The 14727-nt window shown below is 33.4% G+C and overlaps 1 pseudogene; it reads left to right on the top strand.

The window, feature by feature from the left end:
* LOC143640355 (kynureninase-like) overlaps window positions 1-14727 on the top strand; it is a 75903-nt pseudogene that overhangs the window by 20254 nt on the left and 40922 nt on the right.

Raw genomic sequence — 14727 nt, forward strand, 5'->3', positions numbered from 1 at the left:
GAAAATCTAAAATTATTCGTACGTTACTAGCTATTGTTATTGTTACTGCATAGGTTAAAATAAAAATTAAAGAAAAAAATCTAAGCTTTCATTAGAATTTGAATAGAGTTATTCAACTTAATGAGCATTTAAGCCAAAACATTTAACCCTGAAAGAAAAAAGTTAACACCAACAATATCACTACAAATGTCCATATTCGATATCCTTTATTTCTTCATTTAGAAAATTGAAACATTTCAGGGCTGAGAATTGAGCACAGACCACACATTGATTTAGGAAACTTAGCTGAAAATCTTAGTGAAATCCTATAATTCCTAGAGGTTGTGAAATAAATACCTGGGTTGCTAAGATATGACAACAGCCTCTGGCCAGATTAAACTTATTTCACTGTTTTTCAAATGAATAACATATTAAAGTGGTATTTGTTTATACAAAAAATTCTTTCTATCTTATTTATGTGACAAAATTTTCCACTACAAATATATATGAATATATTTTTTATATATTTGTTTTACACACACACACAAACACACACATATATGAATATTTGAATGGATACAAATTCAATGGTGTAAATCAATTGATGGATCTTTCTGAGAAATGTACATAAGAGTAGATTTCTAAAAACGGCTCTTAGTTTGGCATATTCTACAAATAAATATCAGTGGAAGAGGATGTGTAGTCTAGAGAACAGAATAAAATTTCACAAAAAGACTAGTGTTAATCTAGAATTTGAATTGATACAGCACACTATGCAACACTTCAATGGTCCAGCACTGTTTCATTTGGCTTAATAAAAAGAACTAATGTGGGAAACTTTTAAGTAGCTTCTAGATAGGAAGGAGGAGAAAGAAGTTCAGATGAATTTGTAGAGGAGGAAAAACATTCCTTTCTCCTCTCATCTTAGATTCTCTGACTGGGACCCTGAACACTAGGCCAAAAAAGACAACAGAAAAGATGCAGAAGTTTATGGACATGTGCACCACACATACTATTGGGAGAACTCAGTGATAAGTAAGTCAAAAAAACTGGTTAGAACTTGAGCTCATAACAGCATCTTATCAAAGAATAATAATTTTGCAGAGAATTGATAAGACCAAGATCCTCGGAACTTCTAGAAGTGGCAAATAAAGGAAAGGCATATAGTGAAAGACAGGGCTATTTAGGTTTGTTTTGTAGATTTCTCTACTGGTATCCCAGGACTAGGGATCTAGAGAATTGTAATATTTGACTGGGGTGTTGCTCCATGGTAGGATGCCTGCTTAGCATGTGCAAGACCCTGAGTTTACTCCTAGCACTGTGAACATACACATGCATACACACTCACTCACTCTGTCTCTCATAAACACACACACACACACACACACACACAAACACACACACAAATTGTACTTTTCCTTGCTGTATTTTCCTTGCTGAGGGAAGTAAGATAGAGTTTTCCTTGTGTATGTGTATCTTTTTAATTGCCTTTAGTCAAAATAATCCTTATGTCAAAATGGTATATTTTGGGATGTCATACAATGAACTGGTTCACAAATATAATATTTTGCAGTTAATGAAAGTACATGCCCTGATTCAACTACAATATTATATTCACATTTATATCTTGTATCATTGAAAAAAGAAAAGCTATAAATCTGAACATGCTACAGCTGAAGAAAAATATTTTTTAATTAGTTTGGCCTAGGGTTAAATATTTTTGAATTAAAAAAAATTAAACGGAACTTTTTCACAGCTTTTTTCTTTTGAGGTAAAATTGGCAAATCAAATTTATACGAATTTATAATACACAATGTGGTGTTTCAATATATGTGTCCATCACAAAATGATTAAATCAACCTTAATTAACATAGGCATCACCTCAAACACTTATTTTTTGTAGTTAAAATTACAAATTGCTACACTTTAGCAATTTTCAAGTTTACAATACATTATTAATAACTACATCACCATGCTGTAGAGTAAATCTCCAGAATTTATTCATCCAAGCTATACTTTATGCCCTTCCTCAAACACCTCCTCTGATCACCCCTGCCACCCGCTAGCAGTCACTATTCTACTCTCTGCTTCTATAAGTGGGGCTGCTCGGAGTCCACATATAAGTGAGATCATGCAGTTTTTCTCTTTCTGTGTCTGGATTGTTTTTACATAGCATAATATCTTCCAGGTTTTTTCATGTCATTGCAAATGGCAGAGTACCCTTCTTTTTAAATACTGAGTAGTATTCTTTTGTATGTATGTGTATGCTTCTGTGTTTGTGGATTTTCTTGATTCATTTATCTGGTAATGGATACTTAGGTTATTTCTGTATTTTGGCTACTGTGAATAATACTAGAATATAAATGGGAATGTACATATCTCTTTGAAATACTAATTAAACTTCCTTTTGATATATACCTTGAGGTGGGATATACTATACTGTGTAGTAGTTCTATTTTTAATTTTTGATAATCCTCCATAGTTTTACCCTAATGGCTGTACTAATTTACATTCCTACCTACAATGTAAAAGGGTTCCATTTTCTCCATATTCTCCCTGACACATCTTTTTGACAACAGACATTCTATCAGGTTTGAGGTAATAGCTCATTGTTATTCTTGCATTTCCCTGATGATTAGTAATAATGAGCATTTTCTCATATTCCTTTTTGCCATTTTGTAACCCATTTATGTTCTCTTATATTGAGTTTAAGTTTCTCATATTTTGGATATTATCTCATTATCAGATGTATAATTTGCAAATATTTTCTCTGAGTTCATAGGTTGTCTCTTTCTGCATGTTTCTCTGCAGATGCTTTGTAGTTTGATACAATCACATTTGTCTTTTTTGATTTTCTTGCCTGTGCTTTTGAGGTCCAAAAATCATGCTATCTAAAAACCAAGACTATTTTGATTCCTTTTTTCTAATTTGAATGCCTATCATTTATTTGACTTGTCTAATTGCTCTGGATAAAACTTCTAGTATTATGTTGAACAGAAGTGGTGAAAATGGTTGTATTAGTTGATTTTGCATTACTACAATAAAATACCACAGAAAATTAAATTTATTAAGATAAAAGTTTTATTAAACTTACCATTCTTACCATTTTGAATGTTCAGAGTCAAAAATAGCATAGTATAGGCTTGATAGGAGTTGCCTCTTAACTACATAATGGCAATGACTGGGAATTTATGTTAGAACAAAATGCTCACAGCTCCTCCTAGAATACAGGGAGAAAAAATTGTGGACCAGGCTCTCCTAATCCCTTTCAAGGGCACACCCCCAATTACCTAAGGGCCACCCAAAATTCCCTACCTCCTAAAGTTTTTATCACCTCCATATAGCCAAGTTTTTGGCACATGTGCCTTTCTCATCAATGAAAATAGAAATATCAAAGTATATATCTCATCAGTTTGCCTTGAGGATAGTGTGAGATAATACTATTGACAAAAAATAATGACTGTGCTTTAATGGATACAAGAAAATATTTTAGCTTGAGCCAAATATGAGTGACCATATCACAGGAACATTGATTCAAGTGACACTGATTGGCATGTTTTCATATACATGGAAGAGGACAGATAAGCTTTTATAGTCACAGAGAAAAAAAAAGTTCTAAATAAATATATTTACCAATTTTATTGGTGGAACCAACTGTCTAGGAGGAAGACTACAGCAAGGTGGGGAAATCACAGGTATAGGTTTTATAGCATACTTAACTTTAAGGTTAGTGGAAGCTACAGGTCTGCTAAGCTTAGCAATATATTCTGAGAAGCTCATCTGATAGTTATGAAAATGTCAGGTCAGATACCAAACTTAAGGCACATGGCTATTTAAGTGGCTATGACAGCACAAGATAATTTTGTTTCAGAAGTAGCAGTAAGAATTCATACCATAATATAAAGTATCAGCTATAATAAAGCTGTCAGGATTTTGGTTTTTGACCACACTTCAAAGAAATTTTCTTACTGTAGGAAAGACATATGCCACTCCAAGCAATGTGAGCTTATTGTGTCCATCTAGTATGCCTGTGGGGCAGGATTTTATTTAGTGCTGGAGATGTAAAAGGAGACTATTCTCATTGCCTTGATTTCAGACATTATTCACCTTGCGATGAACAGGGAAGCACCTTTTAATTCCTACCACTTGTTCACCACCTTGTAGTATCAAAGGGAAAAATCAGTGTGGAAATAGGAGAGGAAGGTTTCCTTGATGAGGTGAAGATGGTCCCTTCCTTAAATGGTTATGCTAAATCATAAATTCCTAAATTGACTACATATTTCCAACGGCCTCTCCTTGACAAACCTTATCCTGGAATCAATCTAATTGATTTATTATTCTATTTACTGTCTATTGTTTTAAAATGGAACTCTATCAAAAATATGTCTTTGGATATAAAATGTGAATTATGTTTTCTTAACATCTAGTGCAGCCTTATAGACATTAAGGTACATTGCCTATTTTTCTTAGTGTTGGTGAGAAAAACATCATTCCTATTACACAAGTCTAATTACCTTTAAGAGACACCATAAGAACTCAGAATAATGATGGCATCATTACTGTTATTGCACTCTGAATTCTTAAGTGACCATTGTATTCTCTGTCTTTGGGTCTCTTTCTAGTGCCAAAGCCCTCACTCAAAGGAATTAGATCAGACTATGATTGTGTAGTGGATATGATATCTTTGCATGCTTTCTCATTGGAAAATATATGTCTATTATGACTGTTAACTATAGTGCACATATCATAATTTTAAGGCATGTAATTATGTCAGTTTTAAAGTTCTAGTGCATATGAATAGATCCCAAAACCATTTATGCTATTGTATTTTGCTATGTAGCTATTTTTTTTCAAGCAAAATAAAATGGTTCATTATTTCTTTTTGCTACTTACAACTTCAAAAAGGAATAGAATTTTTAGCTAGTTATGTGTTTGTGACTCTAGATATCATTTGATAAAATGAGTCAAGTGGGAAACTTCCATTTCTTTATGATGATACCTCAAATGTGTCCTTATCTCTAAAATCAGTAAGAGGGAGGAAGTACAGAAATCCTCCTACCTTGTTTAACTTTCATGCATCTTTAGAACTTATAATAAAGGAACTAGATTTTGATATGTTTATTTTGCAGGAGCCAAGGAGAAATAAATAGCCCTAATGAATGCTTTGACCATTAATTTACATCTCCTACTTGTAAGTTTCTTTTCCCACCAATGTTTAGAATACACTCATTTATGGGATCTGATGTATTTCTATTTTTAATTCATGAGATTCTGATGGTTTGCTTATTTAAAAATAAGTTGTGAGGTTATGTTCATTTTTACCAGGAAATGATGGCCCATGACATAATGGTTTCTACATAATCATGGAAAAGTTGACTCTTACAAGAAATTCAGAATAATGAAGAGTTCTTAGCTCAGAACTAAAAAAGAGAGTCATAGTGGATAAAAAGAAACACTGCTTGCAAGAACACAAAGCAAAGATGTATAGTTACCAGCAAAGCACTGAGTTTTTCAGAAAGACATTATCTAGTACACAGATCTTTAGCAGAGAGAGATTATGGATCAGTATACATTTTTATAGTCATGGTTGAGGAGAAGCTTAAAAATACCTGAAACACAGAAAGTAAACTGTTGAAAAGAAATATAGTACCTTAAATGAGCTACTGTATTTAAAGTACTTCTTACATGTTAAATATCTAATAAATAATTTTATCTCAAAATGTCAGATGTATTCAGAATTTGGTATGTAGTGTCTATTGTAATTGATGCTTTGAAAAAAATTGACTTCACTTTCTTTAGTATTATTTGAAAACATATCTGTAAATCCAGGCATAACTCATTTTGACTCCCAGGTATGTTATTTAATGTCCATTTGATATTGGACAAAGTTTTCATCATCTGTAAGTTTTAAAGTTCTTCTTTCTAAAAATGACAATAATACCTACCTCATAGATCTGCACAAGGTTTGAATGTGATATGTAAGAACTTATTAAGCAGTTGGGCCAATAATTAACAGCCAAAATATGGCAGCTGTCAATCTTATTATTATTGTCAAACTCCTTATCTAAGAAATATGTGGAGAAATGAAGGGGCCCCCTGGCCAAATGAGTACTTTGTGCTAGTGCCTCTAAAAAAGACAGCTGCTTCATGTTAAAGCTGAAGTAGTTTTAGTTGGACCTAAAATAAATGCCATAAAATAACATTGGAAAAGTGATGTATTAGAAACAAAATTGGTAGTGCAAGATAAGTCATTGTAAATAAAACACACAAAGAACATGATGTTTCAGTCTGATACTAGAGAATTTACTAATAAATACTTTGGGAAGATAATTTTTCAACTAACATTTAAGTATACTTTGGGAATTTGTTTGTATCTGATTTACATTTCCCCCTGAGTTTGCTATTCCATTGATAAACATAATGAGCTGATACCTTCTTCCTTTCATCATTCATTGGAAACAGGGCTAATTGAAAAGCTACCCCTGACAGATATCTTAGATGTTTAATTAATTAATGCCTTTAAATTTTGAAGATTCTAAAATGAAAGTGTGGAATCAACTGAACAAATGCAGAAATTGTATATTAATGCTTTCTCAATAAATCCATTTCATTGCAGTTATCATTTTTTAAGCCTACACCAAAATGGCATAAAATTCTTCTAGAAGCCAAAGCCTTCCCTTCTGATCATGTAAGGATTTCTTCAAATTACATTTGTGCTCTTTCTACTCTTCCTAGAGGGACATGATTTGCCTGACTTGAATGTTTATTCACTAGTCTTTTCTGAATAATCTTACCCTAAAAAGATCTGTCAAATGCTTTTGATTTAAGAATTGTTTATAGATTGTAGATTTATTTGTTTTGTTCAAGTAAAACATGAGTTAAGGGAGGGAAGGATTGAATAGGAACATTGATTTATTAGTTTTTTTTAAAAGACACTGAAGAAACCGCTGGTCTACATGAAATACTCTCTCGTGTATTTCACCTTAAGAGAAGTGTAAGGCCAAGTTGTACACATTTGACATATAAACCCCTGCAGCTTCTATAATTTGGCGCCAAGAAAGTCACACAGAATGATTAATAGGTTTCACATATGATGCTCCCAGGCTATTAAGCCAATATTTGAACAATTACTTCTTTCAGTTCAGAATTACTGTGAAGAATTTAAAGACCTGCTCTCTTCTCTTCTACTTGCCAACATGCAGTAAATTAATGGAATGAAAAGTTCTTGCACCACTGAGAGAATATCTGTTTCACACATCCTACATGAATTGCATATTTCTTGCATAAATGATAGAGTTACTATCAGAGGCTTTAGTTGGAAGTGCCCACAGTTTGAAGTCTTATGAGTTAATTGTAATCTTGAGACTCATCTTTTAGCATTACTAGATGATAACAAGTTAGCATGAATGAGGGACATGTCTTATCATGGAAAACAGTTTTTCTTATTTGCTTATTGCTGCTTCTTCAAAGAAATAACTCATGAACTAATTTATATAGTACTTTCCATTACTCTTTCTTCTTAAAATTGTGGTGGTTAAACCTTATTTGATTTTTTAAAGAATAAAGAGTTTCGGGACTGGGGTTGTAACTCAGAGGAACAGCACTTGCCTTGCATTAGTGAAGCACTGGGTTTGATCCTCAGCACCACATAAATATAAAATAAAGATATTGTGTTCACCTATAACTAAAAAATAAATATTAAAAAAGAATAAAGAGTTTGAATTACCAAATTTTTATTTTTATAACTTAGATTTTTTTCTAATAACTACTGAAATGCTTTATAGCATATAAATACATTTCATTTAATTACGAGATTTCAATATCTATCATACTCCCATTTTATAAAGATTCCAGTCTTCTTGTAGTAGAGAGTATATTACACACACACACACACACACACACACACACACACACACACACACACAGTTAACAGGTAAGGCATTTGACAAATAGCAATAATTATAAAAACTTAAAAGTAAATGGAAGGAGCCAGCACAGTGGCACATGCCTATAAAATCCCAGCAGCTCAGTAAACTGTTGCAGAAAGATCATGAGTTCAAAGCCAGCCTCAGCAACTTAGCAGGACTCTGTCTCAAAATAAAGTACAAATATGGCTGGTGATGTGGCTTGATGGTTAAGTGCCTCTGGGTTTAATCCTTGGTATGATCAATCAATAAAAATAAAATAAAATAAATTTTATTAATGAGTTTTCCTCCAATATTAATGTAATTAGTCTACATTGACTTTAAAAGAAGTCAGATTTAGCACAGCACAAAACTGATAAAAACTTGGTGTATATCTCAATTGTTAGGCTACAAGTATTGAACTGATTTCATTCAGCTCAAGTTGTTTACAAGTCTAAATATAGATTCATTCATATTTTTTACTAAGTAATCATCATTAGTTATAAGGTGATATACTAATTATTTGTAAATTATTTTTCTTTATGTTTGGATCAGTATCTTTCAATATGGAGAATATTTTACTCTTAAGTTAGAAATATTAGGTACTATTCAGATGAAAGATATGCAAGTGATGCTTTTTGGGAAAATAGTATATTGACAAATGCAATATTAATTTCCAACAGATTTCTCTTGCTATATGATATTCGATGGGATTGCACTTTTGGGTGTTTTATTGGATGGGTGTGATGAGAAAACAACCAATAGGTATACAAATAGTAAAGATTAACCTAAAACTTGAAGAACAAATAAGCAAGTATACTTTTGTAATGACTTGTACTTTAAAAAGAATACTTCTATTTTATTATAATTTCTTTTTAAATTGTCATTTCTTATAGAAAAAAGTTCAAATTCTGCTCATTATTAAGGTTTTGAAGAGCATTAATGCAGTGGAAAATTTTCACCTTTAGTTTTCCTTATGGTGAGACAGTTCATGCTGAAATTATAAATATGTGATAAGAGTATTATTGTCAATATTATGTAACTTATACCTAACTTGACATAGGGAGAAGAAATATTAAGGATGGAGGATATTCTTGAAGTAATTGAGAAGGAAGGAGACTCTATTGCAGTGATCTTGTTCAGCGGGCTGCATTTTTACACTGGACAGCTCTTCGATATGCCTGCCATTACAAAAGCTGGACAAGCAAAGGTATGCACATTATTTTCTCCTTCCAGCTCACCCAGCCATTGCTTCACCTGCACTTCTAGTGAAGTACCTTGGTTTCTGGCACTGTGAATTTATTATAAGGAGTTTTTTTCTTTAAAAAAGAGGAAGGCTGGTATAAATTTTAAAAAATGCACTCTGTTCTTTTTTTGCTTTTGATGTCTCTATTTAAAAAGCCAAGTTTTGCATGTCTGTGGTCAGCTTCACTTAGGAACAGCTGCTGTCTGAAGTCTGCTTCTAGTGAGCAGCACAGGCAAGCTCCCCACAGGTGATGTCACTGGTATTCAGCTGCTCAGATAGCAGGAAGCAGAGCAAACACCCAGCCTTGTAACTCCATGTGAGGACTGATAGATCTTTGCCTTGATACTTTGCCATTCTGTAATTCATCCTAAATATAAATTGGTTCTCATTTAACCCTAGATACATAAAGATGGAGAAATGTAGGATCAAACTTTATCAAGAAATTGAGTATTCACTCAAGGTACTTAGGAAGGCCATTTAATTTCTACGAATCTCAAGAATTTTTTTCCTTATACATTACTACATTAAACTTAAATTTTTGACCACTTCTAAATTGTGTCTTTTTTGTAAATAAGTGTTTACCCAGAGTGCTTCTGGTGTTTATCTCCCTAATAAAATAAATAAATAAATAAATAAATAAAGGGAGTAAAATTCAATGCTCATAATTTACATTTAAAATTCTAAAGTAAGAATTCTATTTGATTCACCATGTATTTAAAAAGATGACAATGGAATTTTATTCTGGACATTAATTAGTTATGGAATTCATACGTATGTTAAGTCTAGTTAATATATTCAGTTATTGAAGCTAATGAGTGGAACTAATGAAAAGAAATTTAGCACTGTTATCAGCAGTCTCTAGGAATCCCCAACCAGGACTTCCAACTGGTTTGATGGATAACTGTGAAAGTGGTGGAGTACAAAAGATATAAAGATAATGTATTCTTAGTTTAGACATTAAATGTTAAGCACCAAAATAAAGGGAGGCCAATAAAAAACATCATATTTTAAAATGTTATGCAAATAATCACCAGTCCTTGATTCTTAGTATATATACATCCACGTGTTATTTAACTACCTAAATATGAGACAGAAAGAGAAGAAAGGCAATGGATTTTTGCATCATCACACTGTCTAATGTTCAAATCCTGGCTAGGTCATTTAATTATTATATGATAAAGTCAAGTTTCTTGACTTTTCTGAGTCTCTATTTTTAAAAATACTAATCTGAGATAGCATCTACTTCAAATTCAGTATGCAAATATAGAGTACAAAACACCTCTTTTCTATACCAACTAAATGTATATACACCTCATTGTTCTTTGCCTTCCTATCCCTAATGATTTAACTACTACTCATCAACTCAACTACTACTACTACTGCAAGAAAGCTCTAGTCTACTCTTAGAGCAGAAAACTGTCACCCACGCTCATGTACCTGCTACACCTGGATGTCCTATCCTATATGCACCTTGAGATCAGCTTGGTTCAAATAGATTTGTCTCCCACAAAATGTTCCTACTGTTTTATACTACCATTCGGCTACACCTTCAGATTCATCTCATCCCTCCTGTCATTAATCACTCACTTTTTAATTCCACTCTTAGAGTCTGTCTTTCCCTTCATCTTGCTGAATCAGGTAGGAAGCATTTCAGCTGCAGTAAACAACATCCCAACAAAATCAACCAAAAAAGCAGGAATTCCTTTTCTAACCACAGAAGACTTGAGGTTGTAGTCTGACTGGCATCTCCAGAGTTCTCTTCAGTTTTCTCACACTTTTCACATTACAGTCCTAAGGTGGAGTTGTCCCAAATCCAGATATCCCATTTCTATTTAAGAAAAAGAGAAGAAAGAAGGGAGAAGTATCAGTGCAGCCGCTTCATCTGTCCCTTTCATCTGAAGTGCTAAAGCTTTCCCAGAAAAACCTAGCAAATTCCTTCTTGTGACTCACTGCCTTCTGAAGTGGCAGCTAAAAAAGAACATGGGTGAAGAAAGAGTTCACATTTATAGCCCCATAGGAGAGAAGGACTAGGAAAAAGTGGTTGGAAAAAGATTTGGGCTTGATAAGGCACAATGTTTCCCATTTGTGCGCCGCAGGATCTCATGGTTTCTAACTAGGTCATGTGGCACTTTCTATTTGAGTGCAAACATCTGTTAGACTCAACCACAAGCTGTATTTATTTATTTATTTATTTATTTATTTATTTATTTATTTATTTATATTATGGCACTGGGGATTGAATCCACAGGTGTTTTGCATCTGAGCTATATCCCAAGTATTTTTCCCCCCTTTGAGACAGGGTCTTGCTAAGTTGCTGACACTAGCCTTAAACTTGCAATCTTTCTGCCTCAGCGGCTGAGTTACTGGAACTATAGGCATGTGCCACTGCTCCTGGCTCAGCTATTTAAATTATTAATAAATAAAAATCACAGTCATGGCCCAATCAGTCTGGAAAAAAATTAATAAATAAAGTACTGGGTACAGTGACATGTACCTCTTGTTCTAGCCACTTGGATAGCTAAAGAAGGAGGATCACTTGATCCCAAAAATTTGTGGTCAGCAAATCTCTCTTAAAGAAAAATAAAAAAGGCAGCAGCAGAATATAAATGAAGACATTATTAATAAGGTATTTTAGTAAAATCAAAGACACCCAGGTAACATTCATATAACCTTCACATATAAACATTAGCCTCAAGGAACCATCTAATTAAGAAAAATATAATTTTTTTCTTGAACAATTTTGAAATTCTTCTAGGAGATAAATAAATGACTGATCAAAGTTTTGACAGAAAGCTTGGCTATTATCTTTCCAGGTCTAAAAATAAGGAGTGAGCTCTCATGAACTATTTTTATAGAAGAGTATCAAAAATATTTGCATATGATATCATGTGAGCAAAGAATCGACTAGGAAAAATTATTATCAAACACAACTGTATATAAATATAATAAGAATTGGCATGGTTTATGGATTTCTATTTATAATAAATTAACCTTGCTGGGCAAGATGTCACATGCATGTAATCCCTGAGACTCCAGAGGTTGAGGTAGGAAAATCAAAATATTGAGTTCAACCCAAGCAATTTAGCAACAAACTGCTCCGTGGCACATAGCTATAATCCCAACTTCAACTACTCAGGAGGCTGAGGCAGGAGATTGTAAATTGGAGACAAGCCTCAGCAATTTAGTGAGACCCTGTCTCTCTCTCTCTCTCTCTCTCTCTCTCTCTCTCTCTCTCTCTCTCTGTAAGTGAAGATAACCTCAACATTTTATTAGTGTAATGAAACAATGAAGTTTAGAACTTGATCACTTGGCCTTTTCTCATCTTATCTTCTCCCAGTTCCAAATGCTTGTATCTCTCTTTTTTTTTTTTTGAGAGAGAGAGAGAGAGAGAGAGAGAGAGAGAGAAATTTTTTAATATTTATTTTTTAGTTCTCAGCGGACACAACATCCTTGTTTTTGTATATGGTGCTGAGGATCGAACCCGGGCCGCACGCATGCCAGGCGAGCGCGCTACCGCTTGAGCCACATCCCCAGCCCTTGTATCTCTTAATAGCCAGCATTCTCTTAGATCTGCACTTAGGCTCAACACAGTCAAGCCTCAATACAACCTTCTTTGTAGTTTAGCTTTTTGCCACTCTGTTTCCTGTCATATGCCATTTTCCCTTGTGCATACAGATAATTCTTGCCCTTCTTGTACTGTGTCACTTTATGACCTTGGCATTCAGTACATTTCTTATAGAACATCCAGTGGATCTTAGGAATGTTCACCATATTTGCAGGAGTCTTATCGGCAAGGAAAATAAAAGAAAGACCCTGTCTCAAAATAACAAGAAAAAAGGGCTGAGAATGTAACTTAATGACAGAACATCTCTTGCTTCAATCCCTAGTATTCCAAGAAACAAAAAGAGAAGATGTATAATAAATTACCCATGGCCTTGAACTCATCCATGCAGGAGCCAAACATCAATAACCTGAAATATGTTAGGGAGGCTCAGTCCCCAAGAACCTAAGTTTTTGAAGCTATTGCTAAGAAGTTTTCAGCAGGTGTTTTATTTAAGATTTGACTAAATGAACCATGGGAGAAAGAATGATTAATTCTCCATGGAAGAGAAACATGGAATCCAGATGTTGTTTTAGGATTACAGATATGGGGAAAATCAAGCCTCTTAGTTGTCAATCAGAATTTGTGATTTTGCAACCACTCTTTTCAGTGCTATCAAGGATAACTGTTTCTCTTTATCAAGCTTCATAACATCTAATTTCAGTATCTCCCAAAGAAGACATTACATATAGAGTTTCTGTAAATGATGAGTATTGTATTAAAAAAAATTAGTTTCTTAAGGGCCAGGATATTTTCTCTAGTATTCCAGTTTTCATACCACTTAACAAACCAAGGAAGGCTAAGTCTATGTTAAGCTGAAAAATTGAAAGTGTTTCAATATGGAAAGTATACAACATTTGATGTATGATGGTTGAATTTCCTACAACTCATCTGATTTTTTTTCACTTACTTCTTTAAGAATGGAAAAAGAGGCTTTGTGTCATAGCAATCAAAAGGAAATTCCAAATGATCTTAAATGGGAAAAAAATCCACAATAAAATATGAGAGATTTCTCCAATAGAATTCCTCACACTCTAGTTCTTTCACTAAATTATTTAGGCAACAAGATTAGGCAAAAGTTAGTTGAGTTGAGGAGAACATATCTTCCCAGCAAATAATTTGTCCTAAGGAAAGTAGCATAAAAAGAAGAAACTATCTTATTGTCTTTAAAAACTGTTTTTAAGTGGACAAATTTAAGAGAGAGATCTTCAAGAATTATCCCATAGACTTTCATGCAATATTGTCAAGTTTGACATAAATTAAATATTAAAAAAACAGATTAGGTTGAGGAATTGATTTTTGAGAATGATAAAGTAATAAGTAGAAAAAATATTTTATGGGGAGAGTATACTTTGATCTCACACTTAATGGGACTGTCTCCATACATAACTATGGATACCATCTATATAATTATCATGGGTACATTAAGTAGGTGCTTTAAATCTACTTTATAATGAAACTGGCCCGCATTAATAATTAAATGTTAAAAGTCATCATGCATCTGAAAAGTCAGCTATGCTTTCTTAGGAGGGCTGCAATAGGTTAAATACATGTCCTGGTTGAATTTCCTAGAACTCACCTATCCCAGCTGATTACCATCACTCTTCCACTTGTGCCACTCTTGTGGCATAAATATTCAAATCTTTGTGATTTGGCATATATCTAAATTGTCAATATCATATTTCCCACTGCTTTTCTTTACATAATTTGTCACATAATTTGTGTATCATCAAAGCCAGACCCTGGGAATGTCACCCATACACACAGGGAATGTCCAGATAAGAGACCTTCTGCCTCCATGTTTTGTATTTGTGTATTTGTGTGTCTTTGTTTATGAGCAACTAAACAAAAGCATAAAAAAAAAATAGAGAGATGACAAAACAAAAGCATGAAAGATATGTTTGTTTTTCATGCTTATATTGTGGCAGTCTTGCAGTAAAGGGCAAAGTGAAGTATATTTTACAGGCCCAACTCGTATTTTACTTGAATGACTCTTG

Source organism: Callospermophilus lateralis, unplaced genomic scaffold, assembly GCF_048772815.1.
Source record: "Callospermophilus lateralis isolate mCalLat2 unplaced genomic scaffold, mCalLat2.hap1 Scaffold_194, whole genome shotgun sequence".
Lineage (NCBI taxonomy): Eukaryota > Metazoa > Chordata > Mammalia > Rodentia > Sciuridae > Callospermophilus > Callospermophilus lateralis.